At 39.5% G+C, this 15668-nt stretch overlaps 1 protein-coding gene across 9 annotated transcripts in view; it reads right to left on the bottom strand.

Moving 5' to 3' along the window:
- Positions 1-15668, bottom strand: part of FERMT2 (FERM domain containing kindlin 2) — a 168626-nt gene that overhangs the window by 11974 nt on the left and 140984 nt on the right. The window lies entirely within an intron of this gene.

Here is a 15668-nt window from a genome sequence, read left to right as displayed (position 1 = left end):
GATCAATATATCTTCCACACAAAATTCCAAACCTTAAGTTCATTATCACTGTTATGGAATTAATGAATTTGGGAACAAACTCCTTAAAGGATACCTTAAATTTATATTTATAAAATTCTGTTTGTGATCTAAGTAGTCTTTGGCATAGTTATTTTCTTTATGAAAGGAATTACCATTTTACAAAAGTATTTACAGCTGATTTCTTTAAACAGCAATTACTTTCAAAATATAATCTGAAATACAAAAAATTCTGGCAGCTAAGTGGCACAGTGGATAGAGGGCTAAACCTGGAGTCAGAACTCATTTTCCCTGAGCCTGAACTCATCTTCATGAGTTCAAATAGACATTTACTAACTGTGTGACCCCAGGCAAGTCACTTAACCCTATTCATCACAATTTCCTCTTCTGTAAAATTAGCTGGAGAAAGAAATGGCAAACCATTCCACTATCTTTGCCAAGAAAATCCCAAATGAGTTTGTGAAGAGTCAGACATGACTGAAACAATTAAACAACAAATTAAACTAATATTTTAGGAATAAATCTGTTAAATAAAATGATATACAATCGCATAAATGAGAAAGTGGGAAATAAAGCTCAATTTTGGAATTTCTTTTTCTTCGAAAACTTTCAGGAACAAAGATTCTGTTAATTAAAGGAATCTATAGGGTTGATATCTTAAGAATAGAACAGCTATGGCAAAGGCTTCAGAGAACATGCATCAATCAGTGTTCATTTCAGAGACCACACAGCATAGCAACTCTGTACTTCCTTGTGCATGGAAGACGATATAGCTATTTTCATAGCTATCAGCAAAGAATTTATGAGTTAAGGATGGCAATCGTCGTAAGGAAGTTCATAGCAGAAAAAAACTGTAAGACAAATTCAAGAAAAGTTTTACTCAGACATCATAATTTTCATCTGAGAATAACAGAAGAAACTTGAAATCTGGTATTTGTGGAAAAAAACTTCAAGAATATTAACAAATCATACCTCTAATTCTTCTGTGAAGAAAGTTCTATGTATAAAAACATATAAGGAATGAAAATATGAAAATCTATCCCTAGAATTTCTTTTAAATGTTCCTCCCTAGTATTAAGTGAAATTAAGTATTTTGTTTTAAAAGATCTACTTCTAAGCTGCAGACCATATAAGGGAGTAAAAATTAGCAAGGGGAGCATTATAAAATAATCATTGATTCGGTTTAGTGATGTCAAACAATAATTCTAAACTTAAAAGTGAATCAATGAAACAGACAAACTGAATAAATGTAGCAATGATAACAACAGCAACAACAGCAGCTAACATTTATATAAGTGCTTACTATGTGCCAGGCACTGTGCTAAGTGCTTTACAATTATTATTTCACTTCAACCTAACAACAATTCTAGATGGCAGGTGCTATTATTATTCCCATTTTACAAATGAAAAAACCAAGGCAAATAAAGGTTAAGTGATTTTCCCAGGGTCACATAACCTAATAAATGTCTAAGACTGAATCCGAACTCAGATCTTCCTGACTGCCCTTTAGGTTCCATTCTAATAAAAGCTTGTGGAGATCAGGTGAAAGTATTAATGATGGGAGAGAGTGTTTGTAGGCAGAAGAGTTTGAAACAGTAGACAGGAAGCAACTGAAGATTAGAGACAAGAAATGATTACAGGAATAATCTGCTAGAAGAGAGAGGAGAGGAAAGGTTTAAATAGGGAAATCAGCCTAGATAAGGAGCCATCAGAGACTGCAACAAAAAAAAAAAAAAAAGGGAAAGGGGTAAAGGAGAAGTGATGTCAAGGAGTTTCAAAGAAGTAAAACAGGGAAGAGGGAGATTATGGCAAATGGCCTGCTGAAATTTATACAGTGATCTCCACTGTTTCCAGAAGGTTTGTCTTCAGATAGTGTTAATCTGTCTTTTGTGAGGGGTGTCAGCAAGTTTGCTGCATGAACTTTGATCCAATCCCCTATATATTAGGTTTCATGTAGTCACATCAGCTTAAATCCCATCCTGCTTACCTCTAATCTTATTTCCCTATGGCAATGGGGGAAGAGCGGATGTGCAATTGTCCATCATCTTTCAGAGGTGTAGATTTAGCAGCATTGTCTTTCTTATTAAAAACAAATGTATTTAAAAGCAGCCCTGATTCAAATACTGGGGGCTGGGTCCCTTGTGGCCAATCCACCAATACAGTATTTCTGCCTTGGTGTTTTTAATAAACTTTAAATGTTCTCTACCTGAGTTTGCTTCATTATTGAGGGAAAATGTCCAAACAAAGATTTTCTTTTAACAGGCCTCTATAGTCTCAGTAAAATATGAGAGGTGTTCTTCTGATGAGAATGAGAGAGACTTGAGAAGATTTAGAATAGCCATTGTAGAGAGTGTGATGATCAACTAGGGAAGTATAAAAGAACTATCTTGCTGAGGGTACAACTGAGATTATTTAAATTTGTAGTGGGTCTAGTCAGTATGGTGGCAAATTAGTTCATCACTCAGTAGCAGGTGAGTACCTACAGAGGAGGGTAGCTGGTTGGAGTAATACTAAGTGCTTGAATGACAACAGGTCGAAGAAGCAAAGGGTATAAAAGATCAAAGAATTCAAAGAGTATACGCTGAACTGATAAATGATTGGGTCAATTTTGGGAAGGGAGGAAAGTGAAGCTACAGCAGGGGTGATGGCCTGAGAAATTACTATGGAATAGAAGGATCTGATAAATAAAGATATAAAATAGATGTTAGGGAGAGAGGGAATGACAGAAGATTATGGGTGGATCATGGAGGACAAGGAATATCACTTAAAAAAACAGTGGAAGTGGCTGAAGAGAAAACAATGCTTCCTATATGCTTAGTGACACATTTAGCTAAGTAAGATTTTTGGGATAACACTTAAAGGTGAAACCAGATGGACAACAAATGACCTTGAGACAAAAATGTCAATAACATCACTGTTCTATTAGTGATCAGCATCCCTACAATTGGGTTTTTACCATAATACATGCATCATGTGAGGAAAATGGCAGGATCCATAAGATGATGAAGTTACAAAGAGGAACCAAACTAAAACAAAAACATAAGGAAGAAATCCAGTTGGAAATGATATAACTTTACAAGCACTCAAGGATCAATTAATTTTCAAGATACTCCCAAGAGGAAACTACAAAATAATGGAGAAAATTACAGGGTGATTTTAGAAAATGTAACCAGGAAGGCAATAACTACCAACTCATATATCTTCTTTTTCAACTCTGTAAAATTTTTATGATAGTTGATGTGTTTAACATGGGGATCCCCAATTATAAAAAAAGACTGGGGGTGGAGTCAAGATGGCAGAATAGAAACAGGACCTCCAGGCGGCTCCATTTCCCACCCCCTCTAATTCATGCAAAAGGTGACTCTGAACAAACTTTGGAGCTACAGAGCCCACAAAATGACAAAGAGAAGCTAACCTCCCTCTGAGGACAGCCTGGCAGGCCAGCAGGAATCAGTCAGCACAGTGCTCTGGGAGCCAACCCCAGTCCCACACTAGCCAGAGGTTTTAGCCCCAGGGCGACATGAACAGCCGCTGGCTGGAGGGACTTCAGATCACGAGCAGCTGTGGCGGTTTCCAGAATTATCAACCCACAGATGCTAAGGACAAAGTGAGAGATTGGTGCAGTGTGGACTTTGGGATCCAGTAGTTGGGAGTACAGTCAGCCTTTGCCCTTGGGGTGAGAAGCCTCTTAGGCACTATGGCTCAGCCGCTGCCAGCTAGCAGCTTCAGCTCCTGGCCTGCAGATTGTAGGGACACCAAGCAAACAGTCTGAGGGGAAATCGCTCTTGCTTTCACCTGCTTGGATCTGGACTGCAGTCTAGGTTGGAGGTCCTGGGGTGAGTGATCAGCTTGCCAGAGCATGTCGAGGCTTCAGAGAGGGCACCCAACTAATACTTTTGGTAGCTAAGAAAACCCCAGAGTTTGGGACGAAGCTCCCCTGTCTGGTGGCAGAGTCCTACTGTGGTATAAAAGCCAGGGGTCAAGTGACTGAGGGGCAACATCAGCAGGCAAAGGAAGCAAACCAATAAGAGCAATTCAACTTTACACTCTTGTTTTGCAGATAAAAAGGACCGAAGCATGGAACAGGAGGAAGACAACAAAGTCAGAACTTCTGCACCAAAAGCTTCCAAGAAAAATATGAGCTGGTTACAGTCCAAAGAGGAACTTAAGAAGCAGATAAGAGAAGTGGAGGAAGAACTGGGAAGAGAAATGAGAACGATGCCAGAAAATTATGAAATGAGAGTCAACAACCTGACTATAAAGAATCATTCCTTCAGAATTAGACTGGAACAAATGGAAGCTAGTGACTATGAGAAATCAAGATACTATTAAAAAGATCCAAACAAATGAAAAAATAGAAGGCAATGTGAAATACCTCATCAGGAAAACCACTGACCTAGAAAACAGATCCAGGAGAGATAATTTAAAAATTATTGGATTTCCTGAAAGCCATGATCAAAAAAAGAACCTAGAAATCACCCTTCAAGAAATTCTCAAGGAAAACTGCCCTGATGTTTTTAGAACCAGAGGGCAAAACAGAGGTTGAAATAATTCACTGATAACCTCCTGAAAAAGATGCCAAAAAGAAAACTCCTAGGAATATTACAGCCAGGTTCCAGAATTCCCAGATCAAGGAGAATATATTACAAGCAGCCAGGAACAAACAATTTGAATATTGGGGAAACACAATCAGGAAAACACAGGATCTGGCAGCTTCTGCAACACTGAGGGATTGAAGGGTTTGGAATATGATATTCCGGAGGGCAAAGGAGCTAGGATTAAAACCAAGAATCACCTACCCAGCAAAACTGAGTATCATGTCTCAGGGGAAAATATGGTCATTGAATGGAATAGAAAACTTTCAAGCATTCTTGATAAAAAAACCACAGTTGAATAGAAAATTTGACATTCATATACAAGAAGCAAGAGAAGCATGGGGTAAACAAGGAAAAGAAATCATAAGCAACTTATCAAAGTTGAACTATTTACATTCCTACATGGAAAAACTATAATTGTAACTTGTGAAATTTTTCTCGGTATAAGAATAATTGAAGGGAATAGAAACATATATCTATATACACATACATATATGTCTATATAGGAGGGTATATGGGAGCATGAATACATATGTGAATGGATGTATATAAGTGTACAGGTATACATAGATAGAGGGCATAGGACTAATTGAATGGGAAGGGATGATACTTAAAGTTGGAGGAGGTATGGGAGAAGAGATGTGAGAGAGCAGATTGGAGGAGGGGATATCCAGTGGGATCGCTATTTTGAGGTGGTTGGTAGGGGAAAAACTAGAAGAAAATTTGTAACTCAAAATTTTATGGAAATGAATGATGTAAACTAGAAGTTAATAAAGCACTGGATAAAAATTTAAAAAAAGACTGCTAAGATGGTGGAGTAGAAACACGATCTTCGAGTGGCTCTGGCTTCCACCTTCCCCAATCAATGTAAAAAGGGGACTGTGAACAAACTTTGGAGCTGTAGAACCCACAAAATGACACAGAGAAGCTAACCTCCCGCTGAGGACAGTCTGGCAGGAATAGGCCAGCACAGTGTTCTGGGAGCAGAGCCCAGGCCCGCCAGCTGGAGGTTTTAGCCCCAAGGTGGGTCTGACCAGCCACCGGCTGGAGGGACTCCAGATCAGCAGCAGCTGTGGCCGTTTCCAGAATTATCAACACATAGATGCTAAGAACAAAGTGAGAGGTCAGTGCAGTCTGGACTTTGGGACCCAGTAAGTGGGAGTGCGTGGCTTTTGCCCCCAGGGCAAGAAGCCACTGAGATGCCCAGCACAGCCAGCCAGAGCCATGTGGCAGCTTCAGCTCCTGGCCTGCACAGTGTAGGGGGACCGAGCGACCAATCTGAGGGGTAATTGCTCTTGCTTTAACCTGTTTGGTCTAGGGTGGAGGTCCTGGAGTGCATGACCAGCTCACCAGAGTGTGTGGAGGTCTCACAGAGGGCACCTATCTAATACCTCAGGCAGCTGAGAAAACTCCAGCATTTGGGACGAAAGCTCCCCTGTCTGGTGGCAGAGTCCTACTGTGGCAAAAAGCCCAGGGGTCAAGTGACTGAGGGGCAACATGACCAGGCAAAGGAAACAAAGCAGACAGAAGATTCCAACATTAGACTCTTACTTTGGGGACAAAAATGAGCAAAGCATGGAATAGGAGGAAGACAGTGAAGTCAGAACTCCTGCACCAAAAGCTTCAAAGGAAAATATGAGCTGGTTACAGGCCATACAGGTCCTTAAGAAGCAGATAAGAGAAGTGGAGGAAAAATTGGGAAGAGAAATGAGAACAATGCAAGAAAATTACAAAATGAGAGTCAACAGCCTGACTGAGGAAAATAACACCTTAAAAAATAGACTAACTCAAATGGCAAAGGAGACTCAAAAAGGCTGAGGAGAAGAATGCCTTAAAAAGCCGAATTTGCCAGATGGAAAAAGAATCTCAAAATCTCACTGAGGAGAATCATTGCTTCAGAATTAGAATGGAGCAAATGGAAGCTAATGACTTTATGAGAAATCAAGATGCTGTTAAGCAGATACAAACAAATGAAAGAATTGAAGGAAATGAAATAACTCATGGGAAAAACCACTGACCTGGAAAATAGATCCAGGAGAGATAATTTAAAAATTATTGGACCACCTGAAAGTGATGATCAAAGTAAGAACCTAGAAATCATCCTCCAGGAAGTTCTCAAAGAAAACTTCCCTGATGTTTTAGAACCAGAGGGTAAAACAGAGGTTGAAAGAATCCACCAATCACCTCCTGAAAAAGATCCCAAAAAGAAAACTCCTAGGAATATTATAGCCAGGTTCTGGAATTCCCAGATTAAGGAGAGAATATTACAAGCAGCCAGGAAGAAACAATTTGAATGTTGTGGAAACACAATCAGGATAACCCGGGATCTGGCAGCTTCCACACTGAGGGATTGAAGGGCTTGGAATATGATATTCCAGAGGTCAAAGGAGCTGGGATTAAAACCAAGAATCACCTACCCAGCAAAACTGAGTATCATGTTTCAGGGGAAAATGTGGTCATTCAGTGGAATAGAGGACTTTCAAACATTCTTGCTGAAAAAACCAGAGTTGAATAGAAAATTTGACGTTCAGATACAAGAAATAAGAGAAGCATGAGAAGGTAAACAGAGAAAAGAATTCATAAGGAATTTATCAAAGTTGAACTATCAACAATAACTAACAATAAAACAATAACTATTAAGAATAAAAAAATAATTGTAACTTATGAAACTTTTTCTCAGTATGAAAACAGTTGAAGGGAATAGAAATACATATATGTCTATATATGAGAGTATATGGCCATATGAATACATATGTGAATGTGTGTATATATGTTTATGGGTATACATAGATAGAGGGTACAGGACCAATTTAACAGTAAGGGATGATACTTAGGTGAATTTAAGGTGAAATTAAGTGGTGAGAGAGGAATATAATGAGAGGAGATGGGGAAAGACAGAAAGGGGTAAACTATCTCATATAGAAGAGGCAAGGAAAAATGGTTACAATGGAGGGGAAGAATAGGAAAGCAAAAGGGAATGGGTCAACCCTATTCCCATTGAATCTGGCTTGGGGAGGGAATGAACTACACACTAAATAGGGTATCTCACTCTACAGGAGAGCAGGGGGGAAGGGGATGAGAGAGGGGATGATGGAAGGGAGGGAAGTTGGAAGCACCCACTTTTGAAAAGGGACAGGATCAAAGTAGAGAATAGAACAAGTGGGAGGTGGGATAAGAGGGAGGGAAATACAGTCAGTCTTTTACAATATATCTACTATGTTATTGTTTTGCATTAGCCATACATGTACAACCTATACTGAACTGCTTATCTTCCCAGTAAGGGAGGGTGACAAGGGAGGAAGGGAATGAATCTGGAATTCAAAGTTTTAAAATCAAATGTTTAAATATATATACTATTATTAATACTATTTTACATGTAATTGGGAAATAAGATATACAGGCACTGGGGCACAGAGATTCACCATGCCCTAGTGGAAAAGTCAAAAGGGGTATGGGAGAAAATATGGGAGACAGCAGATTGGAGGAGGAGATAGCCTGTGGGATTGCTATTTTGGGGTGGTGGGTAGGGGAAAAACAGGGAGAAAATTTGTAACTCAAAATCTGGCTGAAATGAATGATGTAAATCAGAAAAAAAAACTAAATTAAATTTTAAAAAAAGATTGCTCTGTGTCTATTGTTTATTGATTAAAAATGTTTCCCTTAAAAATAAAGCCTTGAATATTGTCAGACCAGGTACACTCTCTGATTCTTTTAAATTCATATAAGAATCTATGACACATGCAACTATATAGAAATAATTGTTTACTCATTCACTGAGAACTGACATCAAGTTGTTAAACCTAAGATATGTGCCATTGCTATGATAAATGTCCCGTTTAAGAAGGATTCTTTATTGATATTTTGTTTTTATGTAATTTCTGAAAATATCCCTCTCCTTTTTCTGAACACGTTTTCTAAAAATTGAAGAAAAAAGACTGAAAAAAAGTAGCTTGGTCAAACTAACCAATACATCAATTGAGTCAGATGCCCATACTCTCTGGCCTGGAAAGGAGGTACATTTTCTCAACTCTTCTCAGGGCCAATGTTAGTAATCACAGTCACATAGTGAGTCAAGAAGCATTTATTAAGTGTTGATTATGTGCCAGGTAATGTGTTTAGCCCTAGGGATGCAGAAAAAGCCAAAATCAATCCCTGCCCTCAAGGAACTAAAATTCTAGTAGAGGAGGCAACATATATATAAATATACACAATATAGATGGAAGAGTGATTAGGAAGATGATGTCTTCACAGTAATATAAAAACTGGGAAGAATGGAGGGTGTGAGGGGGAAAGATAATGAGTTCTGTTTTTGACATGGTGAGTTTAGATGCCTATAAGACACCCAATCTGAGATGTTCAAAAAGCAGTTGGTAATGAGACTACAGCTTAGAGAGACGAGGGGTCTGGATATATAGATCTGGGAATCATCTTATAATGATAACTGAACCCATGGAAGCTGATGGGATCATCAAATGAGGAAGAAAAAAGAGAAAAGGGACCAAGACAGAGACTTGGGGAACATCCATGATTAGTAGGCATGACATGGATGATCCAGCAAAGGAAACTGAAGAATGGTCAAATGGGTAGAAGTAGAAAAGAGCAGTGTCACAAAAACCTAGAGAGGAAAGAATAGAAGGAGGTGATCAATTTTTTTGAAGTGTTGTTGAAAAAGGAGGTAGAAGATTTAGAAAAGGCCATTCAATTAAGGAAATAATGTTAATTTTGGAGAGAATGGTTTCAGTGGAATAATAAGACCAGAACTCAGTGTAGAGGGTTAAGAAGAGAGCAAAAGGAGAGGAAATAAGAACACCTAGAGTAGTTTTTTTTAGCTCAGCTCAGCTGAGAATGGGAGGATGTCATTTAGTGGGGATGGTATGACCATGGAAGAGGTTTGTTATAAGTATGAGGTTGACATGCAAACACTCTAACACACCCAGGATGGCCTGCCTGCTAGCTCAGTTTCTTTGATCTGCTTTTTTTTTTCTGGAGGGCAACTGGGGTTAAGTGACTTGCCCAAAGTCACATGGCTAGTAATTGTGTCCAGTGTCTGGGGCCGAATTTGAACTCAGGTCCTCCTGATTCCAGGGCCAGTGCTCTATTCACTGCACCACTTAGCTGCCCCTCTTTGATCTGCTTTTAAAAGAAATACTGCTCAAAAAGGGGTTAACAATTCTACTTTAAATTACATTCACTAGTTCATGGAAAAGGTCAGCACTCTGAACTTGGAGAAAATACAAGCAGTGAAATTAGCCCAAAGATCAACAGGCTGTCTGAGTAAAGCAATATTGCTATACACTTTGCATACATCACTAAGTCAAGGGAGCACAGAAATCTGAGCAGTCAGGGGGCTCTGAACATACAGCTACTCAGAGTCTTGACGAGGAAATCAAAAGATCCTTCTCAGGAGCAAACCCCCAAAGCAAAATGCCAATCTCCGAGAATATATAAGACTCAGCCCCTGATTGGCTCAGAGACAGTAGGTACGTAACCTACTTGACAACACAGCTGTGAATTATCAGGGTTTGAAGGAGATTAATCCTTCAGATGTTTAAAATTTAGCCTGGGCCTGGAAAACTGAAATCCAAGAAAAAAAAAGAAAAAAAAAACAACAAAAATCCTTGCCTGTGCTCAGACATGGGCATGTTTTCAGGCAGTAAAAAAAAAGGAGTCTTTGCAAAAGGGAGACACTGAAGAAGGTTAGAGAGACTAAGAGGCAATTTGCTACAGAAGACAGGAGAGGATAGGATCAAGGTTACATGTAAAGGAGTTGGCCTCGGCACAGAGAAGAGCTACCTCTTCTAAAGGAGTGAAGGAGGACACAGTAGAGGAAAAGGTTTGATCAATGTGAGATAAGGAAGAGGAAAGAAAAGAGAATTTTCGGTAAATGGCCTGGATTTTTTCAGTGCATTATGAGGTTAGGTCTTTAAGGAAGCTGTTAAGAGAAACAAAGTTTGGAAAGGTGAAATGAAGGTTAAGGAGACTGGAATGCCTAGCCACAGTGAAGGTTCTGTTAAGATAAGATAACATACCATAAATTTTCATGGACTCAGTCAACAGTTTTGTGATTTTCTCTAGCTCTGTTCAGCAGTCACAAATAGGACTGAAGAAGGCACATAATGGTAGGAATCCAGTGTGGAGTGTTGACAATGCACAACTTATAGTGTTGTTGTTTGTCCTTCATTCTCAAAGAGGACCATTACATCAGGAAGAAGATGCCGTGGCTTGCAAATGAGTTGGATTTAAGTGAGGGAGGGCTGGCTGTGTAAGGTCACTAAGTGTCACTTTCTCTCCTGCAGCCATCTGGGTCCAGTGGCAAGATATAAATCAGGAAGACTAGAGATAGCCCTGAATGCAGTGGGAGACCTTGATCTTTTTAAGTTAAGTACTCACTTGACTGAGGCCAACACCCATTCAGTGATAAAGGTTGGTTAAGAAATGAGATAAGGAATGACCCCTTTAATCTAATTTAAAAAAAAATCTGGGAAGGGTTTTTGGTTAAAACAGAAACAATTATTATTTACATTCACTCTGAGTCATCAGAATGCTTGTTGCTGTTAGTCATTTTCAGTTGTGTCTGACTGACATCTTTTTTGGTTTTCTTGGCAAAAATACTGGAGTGGCTTGCCACTTCCTTCTCCAGTTCTTTTTTACAGATGAGGAATTGAGGCAAACAGGGTTAAGTGAAGTTTCCAGGGTCACACATCTATTAAGTGTCTGAGGCTAGATTTGAACTCAGGGCTGGCACTCAATCCACTGTACCACCTAGTTGACCCATAATGCACTTCTGTACCTAAACTTTGCACACCACCAGAACCTTAGACAATGGTCTTCACATCATAATTTTTGTCGAATATTTCCTTAATGAATATTTAAATAATTCTTTGAAAAGTGACTCTCTCAACAAATAAGATAACTAAAGGAGAGTAAAAAGAGGAAAGGGGAGGAAGGGAGGGAAGGAGGAGGAAGAAGAGGAACAGGAGGGGAAGGATCTGAGTTGCACAACTGGAACTGGCCAGTGGGGCAGCTCAGACTACTCACAGGTTGTTGTTTGTCTTTCATTCTGAAGAGGACCATGACATCAGGAAGATGAAGCCCAGCTTATTATAGAGTTAATGGGAAGGAGTATAGCTAGTGTAGGAGTGATAGTTTAGGGCAGAGAAAAGCTAGGAAGGTACCAGAGTTCTCCCCAGTTTCCTTTGGAAACAATGTTAAATCAAGCCTCTAAATGAATTCTGTAGTAAAAGAACCACAAAAAGTCGGAGTGAAACAATTGTCCAGTTTAAGATAACTTCAGAGGACTTCAAAAAAGGTATGTCTCACTTGGGTAAAAGGAGACCACAGCCTAGTACAGGCAGTGCCTGGGCAAGCCAGTGGAAAGCTCTTAGCTACAGTTCAGATCAGCAACTGAGGCCCCTTGCTTCTGGTTCAGCAGGTCAGCTGTGAAGTCTCCAGCTCTATCAGGAAAGACAAACTGCCAGCCCTGGAACACCTGGCACAATAGGCATGACTAGACTGGGCCAGACACTCAGCCTCTGATACCCCAGTGCACAAAACCAGTGACCAGGCCCCTTGCCCCCAGCACAAGAAGTTTGGGACAGTGCTCCCCCTGTACCCTAGAAGTACAGTTCAACTTTAAAAGTCAAGAAATGGGGGGGGGGGGAGAGGATGGAGCCAAGATGGTGGAGTAAAAGGAGGAATTGCTTGATCTCTCACTCCAACCACCTCCAATACCTGTAAAAAAAAAATGACTCTAAACAAATTTTAGAGCTACAGAACCCACAAAGTGACAGAGAGAAACAAATCCCCTGCTGAAGGCAGCCTGGCATGCCAACAGGAAGAGTCTATACCACCAGGCTGGGAGCCAAGCCCAGTCCTACTTGAACCGTGCCACCCAGAACTGCAGCACAGATCTGCTATAGCAGATTTCAGGAGAGTGAATCACTGGCAGCGGTGGCAGTTTCCAGACTTCTCAACCCATAAACGCCAAAGAGAAAGTACGAGGTCAGTAGGGAACTCTGTTGGAACTGGATGAGAGAAGAGTGTGGTCTGGCCCCTGCCCCTGGGGCAACAGAATGGCACTGATGCGGCTGCTTCAGCTGCTGCTGCATGGCTGCCTCTGTAGTTCCTGACCTGCAAATAATAGGGGGATTGAGCTACCATTCAGAGGGTAATTGCTTTTGCTTTGATCTGCTTGAATCTGGGTTGCAGTCAGCAGAGTTCTACCATGATAAAGAGCTCAAAAGTCAAGTAATTGGCAAGATGCACAAACAGAGGAAGAGAAATCAGACCACAAAATCTTTTTTTTTGTCTTTATTAATTTGTTTGTTTACTTTTAGTTTACAAGATTCAGTTCCACAATCCCTTGAGTTATAGAATCATTTTTTGGGGACAAAGAAGATCAAAACATGGAACCAGAAGAAGACAACAAAGTCAAAACTCCTGCATTAAAAGCATTCAAGAAAAATATGAACTGATTGCAGACCATGGAGGAGCTCAAGAAGGATTTTGAAAATCAAGTAAGAGAAGTGGAGGAAAAATTGGGAAGAGAAATGAGAATGATGCAAGAAAATCATGAAAAGAGAGTCAACACAGTCTGCTAAAGGAGATCCCAAAAAGTACTGAAGAAAATAACACCTTATTAAAAACATAGACTAACTCAAATGGCAAAAGAGGCCCAAAAAGCCAATGAGGAAAAGAATGCCTTAAAAAGCCAAATTTGTCAGATGGAAAAAGAATCTCAAAAGCTCACTGAAGAGAATCATTCTTTTAGAATTAGATTGAAGCAAATGGAAGCTAGTGACTTTATAAGAAATCAAAATACTATTAAACAAATCCAAACAAATGAAAAAAAAACAGAAGGCAATGTGAAATATCTCATTGGAAAAACCACTGACCTGGAAAATAGATCCAGGAGAGATAATTTGAAAATTATTTGGCAACCTGAAAGCCATGATCAAAAAGAGCCTAGACAACATCTTTCAAGAAATTATCAAGCAAAATTTCCCTGATATTCAAGAAGCAGAGGGCAAAATAGAAACTGAAAGAATTCACTGATCGCCTCATAAAAAAGATCCCAAAAAGGGGCAGCTAGGTGGTGCAGCGAGTAAAGCACCAGCCCCGGAATCAGGAGGACCTGGGTTCGGATCCGGCCTCAGACACTTAACATACACACAAGAAGAAAACGTAGCTGTGTAAGCTTGGGCAAATTACTTAACCCCAATTGCCCTCCAAAAGGCAAAAAAAAAAAAAAAGATCCCATAAAGAAAACACCTAGCAATATTATAGCCAAATTCCAGAGTTCCCAGGTCAAGGAAAAATACTACAAGCAATTAGGAAGAAACAATTTGAGTATTATGGAAACACAATCAGGATGACACAAGATCTAGCAGCTTCTACATCAAGGAATCAAAGGGCTTGGAATATGATATTCTGGAGGTCAAAGTAGCTAGGATTAAAGCCAAGAATCACCTACCCAGCAAAACTGAGTATAATACTTTAGGCAAAAATATGGAAATTCAATGAAATAGAGGACTTTCAAGCATTCTTGATGAAAACACCAGAGTTGAACAGAAAATCTGAGTTTCAAATACAAGAAGCAAGAGAAGCATGAGAAGGTAAACAAGAAAAAGAAATCATAAGGAATTTACTAAAGTTGAACTATTTACATTCCTACATGGAAAAATGATAATTGTAACTCATAAGACTTTTCTCAGTATGAGAATAGCTGAAGGGAATATATATATTTATGTATGTGTATGCGTGTATAAATATATGTGTGTGAGTGTGTGTGTATACTTGTGTACATGCATACACAGACAGAAGGCAGAGGATGAGCCGAATATGAAGGGATGACATTTAAAAATAAACTTAAGAGGTGAGAGAGGAATATTGGAAGAAGAAGAAAACGAGGGATAGAATAGGGTAAAGTATTTCACATAAAAGAGGCAAGAGAAAAACTGTAACAGTGGAAGGGATGAGCAGGAAGGTGAAAGGGCATGAATCAACCTTATTCTCACTGGATTTGGCTATAACACACACACTCAATTGGGTATCTTACACTACAGGAAAGTGGGGGGATGATAAAAGGGAGGGCAGATTGGGGTAGAGGGTAGTTAGAAATAAACACTTTTGAAAAGGGACAGGGTCAAAGGAGAAAACAGAATAAGTGGGGGATTGGATAGGCTGGAGGGAATTATAGCTAGTCTTTCACAATATAACTACTATGAAAATGTTTTGTGTAACTACACATGTACAACCTATATTGAATTGTTTGTCTTCCCAGTGGGGGTGGGTGAGGAAGGAAGAAGGGAAAGAATCTGGAAATAAAAAAAAAAATGCTTTTTTTACATGCAACTGGGAAATAAGATATACAGGCACTGGGGCATAGAAATCTATCTTGCCCTACTACAAAGTTGGAGGGGGGATGGGAAAGAATATAAGAGAAAACAGATTGGGGGAAGGGATATTCAGTAGGCCTGATATCTTGGGGTCGGGGGTAGGGGAGAGATGGAGAGAAAATTTGTAACTCAAAATCTTGTGGAAATGGATGTTGAAAACTAAAAATAATTAAATAAATTTTTTAAAAAGTATCGAAATAGAATAGAAAATAAGCAAAAGACCAAAAAAAAAAAGCCCTGATCATAGAAAGCTATTATGGTGACAGGAAAGATCAAAACACACTCAGAAGACAACAATATTAAAATGCCTATGTGCTAATAAGCCTTAAAGGGGAATATGAATTGGTCTCTAGGCCAAAAAGTCCTCTTGGAAGAGCTCAAAAAGGATTTTAAAAATCAAATAAGAGAGGTAGGAAAAAAAAAATGAGAGGTAGAGGAAAAGCAATGACAGTTATGCAAGAAAGAGTCAACAGCATGGAAAAGGAAGTACAAAAATCGATTGAAAACAATTCCTTGAAAAATAGAAATTGAGGGTGGCTAGGTGGTGCAGTGAATAGAGCACCGGCCCTGGAGTCAGGAGGACCTCAGTTCAAATCTGGCCTCAGACACTTAACACAAAAACTAGCCATGTGACCTTCTGCAAGTCACTTAACCCCAA

Source organism: Petaurus breviceps, unplaced genomic scaffold (genome assembly GCF_028583685.1).
Source record: "Petaurus breviceps papuanus isolate PSGF00001 unplaced genomic scaffold, PetGlider_PUasm1.0 164, whole genome shotgun sequence".
NCBI lineage: Eukaryota > Metazoa > Chordata > Mammalia > Diprotodontia > Petauridae > Petaurus > Petaurus breviceps.
This window is presented reverse-complemented; position numbering and strand designations above follow the sequence as displayed.